Source organism: Oryza glaberrima, chromosome 8 (genome assembly GCF_000147395.1).
Source record: "Oryza glaberrima chromosome 8, OglaRS2, whole genome shotgun sequence".
In the NCBI taxonomy this organism is placed as follows: Eukaryota; Viridiplantae; Streptophyta; class Magnoliopsida; order Poales; family Poaceae; genus Oryza; species Oryza glaberrima.
Window position 1 is genome coordinate 11,023,061 of NC_068333.1, and position 9,697 is coordinate 11,032,757.

The window sequence follows — 9,697 nt, forward strand, 5'->3', positions numbered from 1 at the left end:
GTAATAGTAATAGTACACGTAGAAGGTACTCTCTCTGTTTTTACTAAAGGTCATTCTGATTTATTTCTAGTCAAATTTCTCTAAGTTTTAACAAGTTTATTCTGAATAAACACGCTAATTCGCGCGAAGCGCGTGGATTGGATTGTTAATCCACGCGCCTCAGAGTGCTCCCCTCCTTGTTTTTCATTTTCTCGGTTCCACTTTCCCGATTTTCATGTTCCATCTCCCTCCTCCTAGGTTCGCATGCCCAACCCCATCTCCTCATTCCCATCCCTTAATTTCTGAGCCACGTCTTGTAAAAGAATTACACCAGCCCTATCCACATCGTTCCCCCTCCCATTCATCTCTAGAATAAAATAACTAAATAATTTTACTCGTACACTCGTATAGTGATAGTAATCTATTTACTTGTTTTTAGTTTTTACCTAGACGATTGTATATCGATTAAAGAAACTTTTTACTCACAGTTGCACCATTGACCCAGACAGTAAAGTACACTTAATGGGCGGATCTAATGGTGGTCCAGGTGGTCCCCAGACAAAAAAAAATGGTGACTGACACCACCCCATATCAAAATTTAGAACTGAAAGGGTCGATGAGACCTATAGGGGGTGAATAGACTAATTCAAAAACTTAAGTAAATGCGGAAGCAGTAATTTTCGGAATTTTCGAAAATAGCAGAGTAAGCGCAAATCAAAGTAAATTCTAGATCTAGCTGCCTACAACAAGAATATGCTAGCACAAACAGCAACTAGACCTATAGCCGCACAATCAAGCAAAGCTAGAGGAGTGGGAGGAAGTAATATCACCAAGGGTGAAGCACACAAACTTGTTCCCGAAGTTCGAATCCTTCAGGGGATTCTACTCTCCGTTGAGGAGCTCACAAAGAGCCGGGTCTTTGCTAACCCTTTTCTCAAGAGGTTACACAAAGCACTTCTCCTTCCACTAATGGTATCTCTTCCCTTTCGGACATGAGATCCGACCTTCACAAACTTCTCCCGGCCAACCACACGTCTCCCCTTTCCCCTCTCCTTCTCTTCTGACTCCCTCTCCTTTCCTGCAATGCATCAGCGGTGGTGGTCTAGGTGGGGAGGGCCATCACCATTGCCGCCACCTTTGCGCGAGCGCTCTCTGCTACTAGGGGGCATGGCTGTCACGGTGGGGAGGAAGAGGAATGGACGAGGACATCACCACGTGCCACCACTCAGAGTACAAGCCAGTGTCGGATGCTGGTAGGGACATGGTATCCCCCTCCGACGCGCTCGTCCACCATCCCTTCTTCTTCGGCCACCGCGAGATCGCTACACTGTGCGCGCTTGCACCACCGTCACTGGCCTCTCGGAGCTCGCGGTTCAACCTCATCGCCGCCTTTCCCTTCGCCATTGCAGAGTCGCCGGCAATGTGTTCGCCTTCACCGTCGTAGAGTCACCGGCGGGGGAGCTGCGGCGACGCCCGTTCGCGCACATGCTCCGCCCTCGTGGTGGATACCAAGGCGTGCACCATGGAGGAGGGGCACCTCTAGCCGGGTAGAGGAACGGGGACGGCGAGGAGGATGTCGAGGTGCCGATGCGGCTGCCGGTGCTAACGATGGAGAGGCTGGCGGGGGAGGTGGCAAGAGGGGTTGTCGGGTGGCGTAATGACGTTGGGGAAGGAGGTAGAAGAAAAGAACAAAGGAGATATGGAGTACTAAAGAGGCGGACCCATTATTTTAGAAACTAGTTGTCGCGCCCAGAAATTCACTAGTAATTTCCGAACTAATTTGTGCATAAAACCCTCGTCCAGGAATCAGCCGAGGTATACAAACTGACAATTTAATATACAAATCCATCATAATAATAACGTAAATACTTACAAAAGAAAAGAAAACTGCAGCGGAATTACGGTCAAGCGAAGCTCCGGCTCCACTCCCACAAGCAGCTCAACTGGGGTATAAGCCAAACGTCTTCTCCTTCGTAACTTGTCTTCAACTGAGGTTTGATTGATTATTGCAAGGTGAGTACATGGAATACTCCGCAAGCCACACAGCAAATATGCAAGTGCACAAGGATACCAAAGAATGGCATAATATAGGGCTCATTTGCAAAAGAAGCATTTAGCAAACATTTGAGAATTGTAAAACTGTAAAGTAATCAATCATCAATATTAATCAACACTGAACAACATACCCATGCTGAACAACCATACCCGGCTATACAGATCTATCTCCAAACCTGGAATGTACCATTCCAAACCAGGAGCTAATCAAATTATTACCAGTTATAGCATCATTTATTATGGTGAGAAGTGTGAGACTAATCACGAAAGACATTGTTAGACCCGCCCATAACCGCGGGCACGGCTATTCGAATAGTTTTACTCTGGCCAGAGGTGTACCACTGTACCCACAAGACACAGCCCCACAACATGTCACCATGCGCCTCAATACCACCACGGTACCTCGGGAAGGAGCTATGACAGTACCCCTCGCACAACACAATCCACCACAGCGCACCGTTCCTGGATCATAACCACCCCCTTATAAACAAGGCATGGACTCCCCAGCAACCCCCGTGGGCTTATCTCCGCCACTTCTCAGTCTGGTGCCCCGCAATGAACTATGCTATACAAAAGGTAAAGCCGTTGCCCATGCTGGCTTGTGGTTGGCACGGTTAATGTTTCACAACCGAAACTCGTGAACCGGTCCTTAATTGTCATGAGCACGACCATCAAAACCATGTGCTCACAACCCACCATTATCAAGTTTTAGTTGGCATATTAATTAATTAACCAATCACGATTGACCATCGTGAGCTAATCATTAAATATCCATCATTAAGTAATAGTGAAACATTACTTATCCCAATCGTGTGCTAATGTTTCTAAGCATGGCTAAGCAATTATGTCTAACATCTAGCTGAACCAATATATAAAGCTCATCTAGTCAAATTATAATAACCCAAGGTAATCAAGAAATAGGATAATCAATGCAAATTGGCCATAACAAAGGAATAAGTTCACACAACCCGGTGACATTCGAAAATAAATGCACAGTTGAAATAAATAGAGACTTTAAATATAGGATCAACATGCTCAAAGGAATTGTGTTTGGGATCTGTGTGACTTGCCTTGCAATAATCGGTCTTCAATAAGTCTTCTGGAATACTTCCGACGCACACGCAAACCTTTGCAACGACGGAAACGACAAGCTAACACGCAAAACGAAGAAAAAGACTAATAAAAACCAAATAAACAATACATATAAAGTAAACAAACATGTAGATCATAATTTTAGATGAATTTAGAGACTTAAACGGCCTCATTCTAATTTCATATGAATTAGTTATGAATTTTACAAGATTTAATTCCTTTTGAACCTATTAAAGAAAAGACTATTCCAAATTAATTAAACCATTTACAAATGATTTATAACTGAGAGAAAAGATTAAAACAACCTCCAGAAAAGATTAGATTATATTTGGTAGATGACATATATTAAAAAGAAATAATATAACATTGGAAAGAGAGGAAAGGATTTATATGGCTGAGATTAATCTTGATCGAGTCGACCAAGATAGGATGGCTTAGATTGATCTGGCAAGCGAGCCTCACGAGATACCGACTCAACAAGTCAATTCTATGTGACACGGGATCACCCAAATGATCAACCGAAACCGGCGAACAGAACCAGCGGCTCTGAACGGCTCTAAACTAAAGGACGACTCCACACGGACTAACGAAGCACGGGGACACCTCGTTCGAACGAACGAGCGAACGACTCAACAACGACTGCGGCTAAACCGGTGGACTAGAAACGATTCATGGTAAAGCCCCGGTACGACAAACGATAGGCCGGTAGGAATTTAGGGATGCACCTACGGCTAGACAACTTGATTACCGAGCAACGGCTAAAGCGGCGGCTAGGTTAAAGCGGCACATAGCTACGACACGGCGGCACTAGGGCGACTTGGCTCGGCTAGGCGGCGACGGCTCGGCAGAGGCACGCGGCTAGGGTTAGGGCGACGGCACAGCGACGACTACACACAACGACGGCAAACGGTCGCTACGATAGCTGGACGGCAGCGACTTGGCACGCACAAGCAGCTGCAGCACGGCTGTAGTAGGGAGCGGCACAGCGACGGCTAGGAGGCTAGCGCAGCGGCTACGCTAGGGCAGCAGCTAAGCGTGGCATGGCGGCGGCTACTCGACGACACAAATGAAAGATTAAAAACTAAATCGAGGTAACATGGTTGGAAGTCTCACCAAACCAAAGCGATCGGAGAGAGAGAGATGACGACGGTGACCCGGCGGCAACACATGGAGACGACGGTGACGCTAGATAGACAACGGGTTAGGTTAGATTGGATTAAGGCTCTAGGGAAAAACCTCACCGGTGAACGGCATGGGAGCGATGGTTGCTGGCAAACCACGGCACAATAATGCAAACGGAGGGCACCGGGAGGAAGAGGAGGCAATGGCGATGCTTACCAACACTTACGCAGCGATGAACGGCGAAGGAGATGGCCGGCGACGAGATCGGGACAACGGCGAGGTATGGGTCAACAACAGCAACGGCTTTCCGGCGATGAGCGGCGGCAACAGAAGGGTGTACGGGCTTCGGCTTGGCGCTGCGATGCCAACGACGGCCTCGGGGTGAACCGGCGACGACCGCAACAGCGAGGAGGCTCGGCCGGAGATCAAACCGAGGCAGCAAACTCGGCCTTCACGGTGACAACGACTTCCAGCGAGACTTGGCGGAGGGGAACCGGTGGACGGGGTAGAGCTCGACCTTGCGGAGCCGATGGAGGTGGCGGTGCAGGAGGGCGACGGCCGAGGCGACAGCTAGGGGTGGCTGGAGTGGCTACCGGCGACGGAGAGAGAAGGTGCTCGCGGGGAGAAGGTTTCGGGCGGCAACAGAAGATCGGACTTGAGGGGATAGGTAGAGGACGACTAGGGGGTCCATTATATAGGCACGGGAGCTCAGGATCAAGCCCACATCGACGGGAAAAACTCGGGAAAGTTTAGGATCTTCGCAGGAAAAAGGAAAGATTGAACCGAGAAATTGGAAAGGATTTCCATAGAAACTGTTTACACCCAAATTTGGCACCTAGGATTAAAATAGGAAAGATTGCCAAAATTTGGAAGTCTACCGGTTTCCTTTGAGTGGGCCGGTCTGACCGCCGTATGTTGGGCGGTCAGACCGCCGGTTGAGGGCCGGTCGGACCGGCGGTGTGTGGCCGGTCTGACCGGCAGGTCCGAGTCCGACTGTGTTTCATCGGGTTTCGAGGTTTCCTTGATCGGGAAGGCATGTTTCGGGTTTCCTTTAGTTTCTACCCCGAGTTGGACGTGGAGGAGGGCCTGTAGAGGGCAATACCAACCCCTATATAAGGGACATGGCCGGTTCTATTGTAAAAAAACAATCTACAATCAATCAATCGAATCGTTTTTTATATTGCTTTTAGTTTTCCCTTAGTTTGTCCATCTTTGTCGGTTTGCACCGTAAACCGTCCGCCGCCGCTGCGAGAGTGCGACATCTCTTTGTAGGTTTGTCCTGAAAAACCTTCCGTTTTGCCCACGAGACGGGTAGTTATCTTAAATCGGCTCCGCTAGCCGGTTTATTTGTCAAAACCCATCTAGGTTTAGCTCTTTGCTAGGTCGAGGTGGTTGGCGACTCGAGGATCACCGCAAGGCATAAGGTGCTGCGATCGTTGTTGTCAACTTGTCACAAAAAGTTGCTAACACATGGAATAAGGCATAAGGCATAAGGCATAATGTGCCGTTTCCTCGTAATTATAGAGTTCCCGAATTTACCAAATTTAGTGGTGAAGATGGTAGGACCACATGGAAGCATGTAGATCAATTTTTAGCGCAATGTGATGAGGCTAATAGTGATGAAGATGGTAGGACCACATGCGCTTGTTTTCTTTATCTTTGTCCGGTACCGCTTTTACATGGTTTACTTCTTTACCGGCAAATTCTATTCATACTTGGGCTCAATTAGAAGAAAGATTTCATGATTATTTCTATAGTGGAGAAACTGAGCTTAGGTTTTGTGATTTAACATCGGTTAAGCAAAAATATAATGAGCCTGTCATTGATTATATTAAGAGATTTAGGGATGTTAGAAACCGATGTTATAGCTTGAATATAACTGATAGAGATTTGGCTGGTCTTGCTTTTAATGGTTTAGTTGCTCCTCTTAGAGAAAGACTAGATGGCCAACAATTTCTTGATGTTAGTCAACTTATGCAAAGGGCTCTGGCTCAGGAAAGCCGGGTTAAGGATAATAAAAAAATTGTTAGACCATATGAGAAAAAGCCTAATGTTAATGTGATTTATTACCCTGAGGCTAGTGATAGTGAAGATGAGGGTGGTCATGATATGTATGTTGCTGAATGGTCTTGGACTAACAAAAACAAGCCTTTTGTTTGTTCTAACCTAATGGCGACTCCTTGCAAAGATCGGCAAAGTGAGGTTAAATATAGTTTTGATGTGGCCAAGTGTGATAAGATTTTTGATTATCTTTTACAAGAAAAACAAATTAGATTACCTAAAGGCCATATCATACCATCTCAAGAAGAATTGAAAAAGGCTGAAGAGCAAAGGGATAAAAGGTTCAATGAGTTGCGACCACCACCGGTATGGAGGCGTAAAACCATAGAGAAGGAAGAACCGGTTGTTGTAGAGAAGAAGGAAGAACAATCGGTTGCTAAAGATGAGTCATCTCCAAAAGAAGACATGGATATCAACATGGTATATATGTTGCCTATGGAGTTTTGTGCTATGGATGAAGCCGAGGTTGCTCAATTTTCACTAGGTCCTAAAGATGCGGTTTTTGAGAAGCCCGATGAATCGAACCGTCATATGAAGCCTCTCTATCTCAAAGGTCATATTGATGGAAAGCCGGTCTCTAGGATGCTTGTGGATGGAGGTGCCGCTGTGAATTTGATGCCATACTCGTTGTTCAAGAAGTTGGGGCATGGAGATGATGAGTTGAAGAAGACTAACATGATTCTCAATGGCTTCAATGGTGAACCAACGGAGGCGAAGGGTATCTTTTCGGCGGAGCTTACCGTGGTGAACAAGACATTACCAACTGCTTTCTTCATCGTCGATGTGCAAGGTAACTACAATGTTATTTTGGGTCGTTGTTAGATCCATGCCAATTGTTGTGTGCCTTCTACCTTGCATCAATGTTTAATTCAATGGGACGGCGATGATGTTGAAAATTTTCAAGCGGATACATTGGCCGAGGTTGCAATGGCCGATGCTACTTTTGAGTGGCGTCATAGGAATATTCAATGCTTATTGGGGAGGGATCTTTCTAGCTATGATTTTATTAGTATCTCCGATGGCAAATTTGTACCTATCTCTGTAAAGCTGGCTAGTGTAGCACGGTTAAGCCATATAAAATTGTATAATGAGTAAAGAGGCTAATTTAGAGTGGTTACAAAAGAGGGTGCAAGAATATCGGTCTACAAAGAACAATATTGGTGAAACTATTGAAGATTTTGATGAAGTGGAGAAGCTTGGACAAGGGTTTACATCGGCCGATCCATTGGAGGAAGTAGACATAGGTGATGGAACCAAACCAAGGCCGACTTTTGTAAACAAAAATATGAGAGCCGATTATAAGGTTAAGATAATCGAGCTACTTAAAGAGTATGTTGATTGCTTTGCATGGGAGTACCATGAGATGCCAGGTCTTAGCCGTGAGCTTGTTGAGCATCGGCTTCCAATTAAACTAGGTTTTAGGCCTCATAAACAACCACCTCGTTGTTTTAATCCTTTGCTATATGACCGAGTCAAAGAGGAGATTGATCGGTTGTTGAAGGCGGGGTTTACTAGGCCATGTCGTTATGCGGAGTGGGTTTCTAGTATAGTCCCGGTGGAGAAGAAGGGGAGTGGTAAGATTAGAGTTTGCATAGATTTTAGAGATTTAAATAAAGCCACTCCCAAAGATGAATATCCTATGCCTATAGCCGACATGATGATCAATGATGCTTCGGGTCATAAGGTGATTAGCTTTTTAGATGATAATGCCGGCCACAATCAAATTTTTATGGCAGAGGAGGATATGTACAAGACGGCTTTTAGATGCCCGGGATTTGTAGGTTTGTTTGAGTGGGTTGTCATGACTTTTGGGTTGAAGAACGCCGGTGCAACATATCAGAGGGCAATGAATTTGATGTTTCATGATTTGCTAGGTATTATCTTAGAGATCTATATCGATGATATTGTTGTCAAATCGGATGGTACGGAAGGACACATAGCCGATTTGATGTTAGCTTTTGAGAGGATGCGCCGGTATGGTTTGAAGATGAACCCACTTAAATGTGCTTTTGGTGTGTCGGCGGGGAAGTTCTTAGGATTCATGGTGCATGAGAGATGAGTTGAGATCGATCCTAAGAAGATAGAAAAGATTCGTGATTTCAATGCGCCGACATGCAAGAAGGAAGTTCAAAAGTTGCTAGGTAAGGTGAATTATTTGAGAAGATTTATTTCTAACCTAGCGGGTAAAATCGATGCTTTTGTTCCTATACTTCGCTTGAAAAAAGAAGCCGATTTTACTTGGGGGGCAAAACAACAAGAGGCGTTTGAGGAGTTGAAGAGGTATTTGTCTACTCCACCCGTTGTGCCAGCGCCTAAAGCCGGAAAACCTTTTCGGTTATATATTGCCTCCGAAGACAAAGTCATTGGTGCCGTTTTGACGCAAGAGGAAGATGGCAAGGAATATTTCATTACATATTTGAGCCGCCGTCTTTTGGATGCCGAAACGAGGTATGTCTTTATAGAGAGACTTTGTTTATACTTATACTATGCTTGTACCAAATTGAGGCATTACTTATCTAGTACATGCATAGTTGCTTGTCAAGCCGATTTTATTAAACACATGTTGCAAAGGCCAATTCTAAGTGGGAGAATTGGCAAGTGGGCATATGCTTTGATAGAATATGATTTGGCTTATGAACCATCGAAATCTATGAAAGGCCAAATTGTATGTGATTTTATAATGGACCATCATGTGGATATTGCTTATGAGGGAGAGATTTGTCTAGTTGAAGTTATACCTTGGAGGATTTATTTTGATGGTTCTTCTTGCAAAGAAGGTCAAGGCATAGGGGTAGTTTTGTTTTCACCTAATGGCATGTGTTATGAAGCATCGGTTCATTTGGAATATTATTGTACAAATAATCAAGCCGAATACAATGCTTTATTATTCGGCTTACAAGTCATGGAGATGGTTGGAGCTAAGTACGTGGAAGCTTTTGGTGATTCGGAATTGGTGGTGCAACAAGTCGCCGGAGTTTATAAATTCTTGGACGAATCACTAAATAGGTACCTCGATTCATGTTTGGATATTATTGCCAATTTTGATAATTTTGCTATTAGACATATTGCTAGGCATGATAATTCTAGAGCAAATGACTTGGCACAACAAGCATCTGGCTATAATGTGAAGAAAGGATTATTTCTAATATTAAAAGAGCCGGTGCTTGATTTTAGATCTTTGTGCGAAATTGGCAAAACTGGAGACCAGGGGCGGTCTAACCGGCATTGCACGGCCGGTCTAACCGATGACCAGGGGCGGTCTGACTGGCCACATGCCGTTGGTCTGACCGGCGACCCCGAGCGGTCTGACCGGCCCTGTATGGCCGGTCTGACCGGTTCTGGGCAGAGCGCCGGGGGGCACGTTTTAATCAATTTAGAGACCGAATTA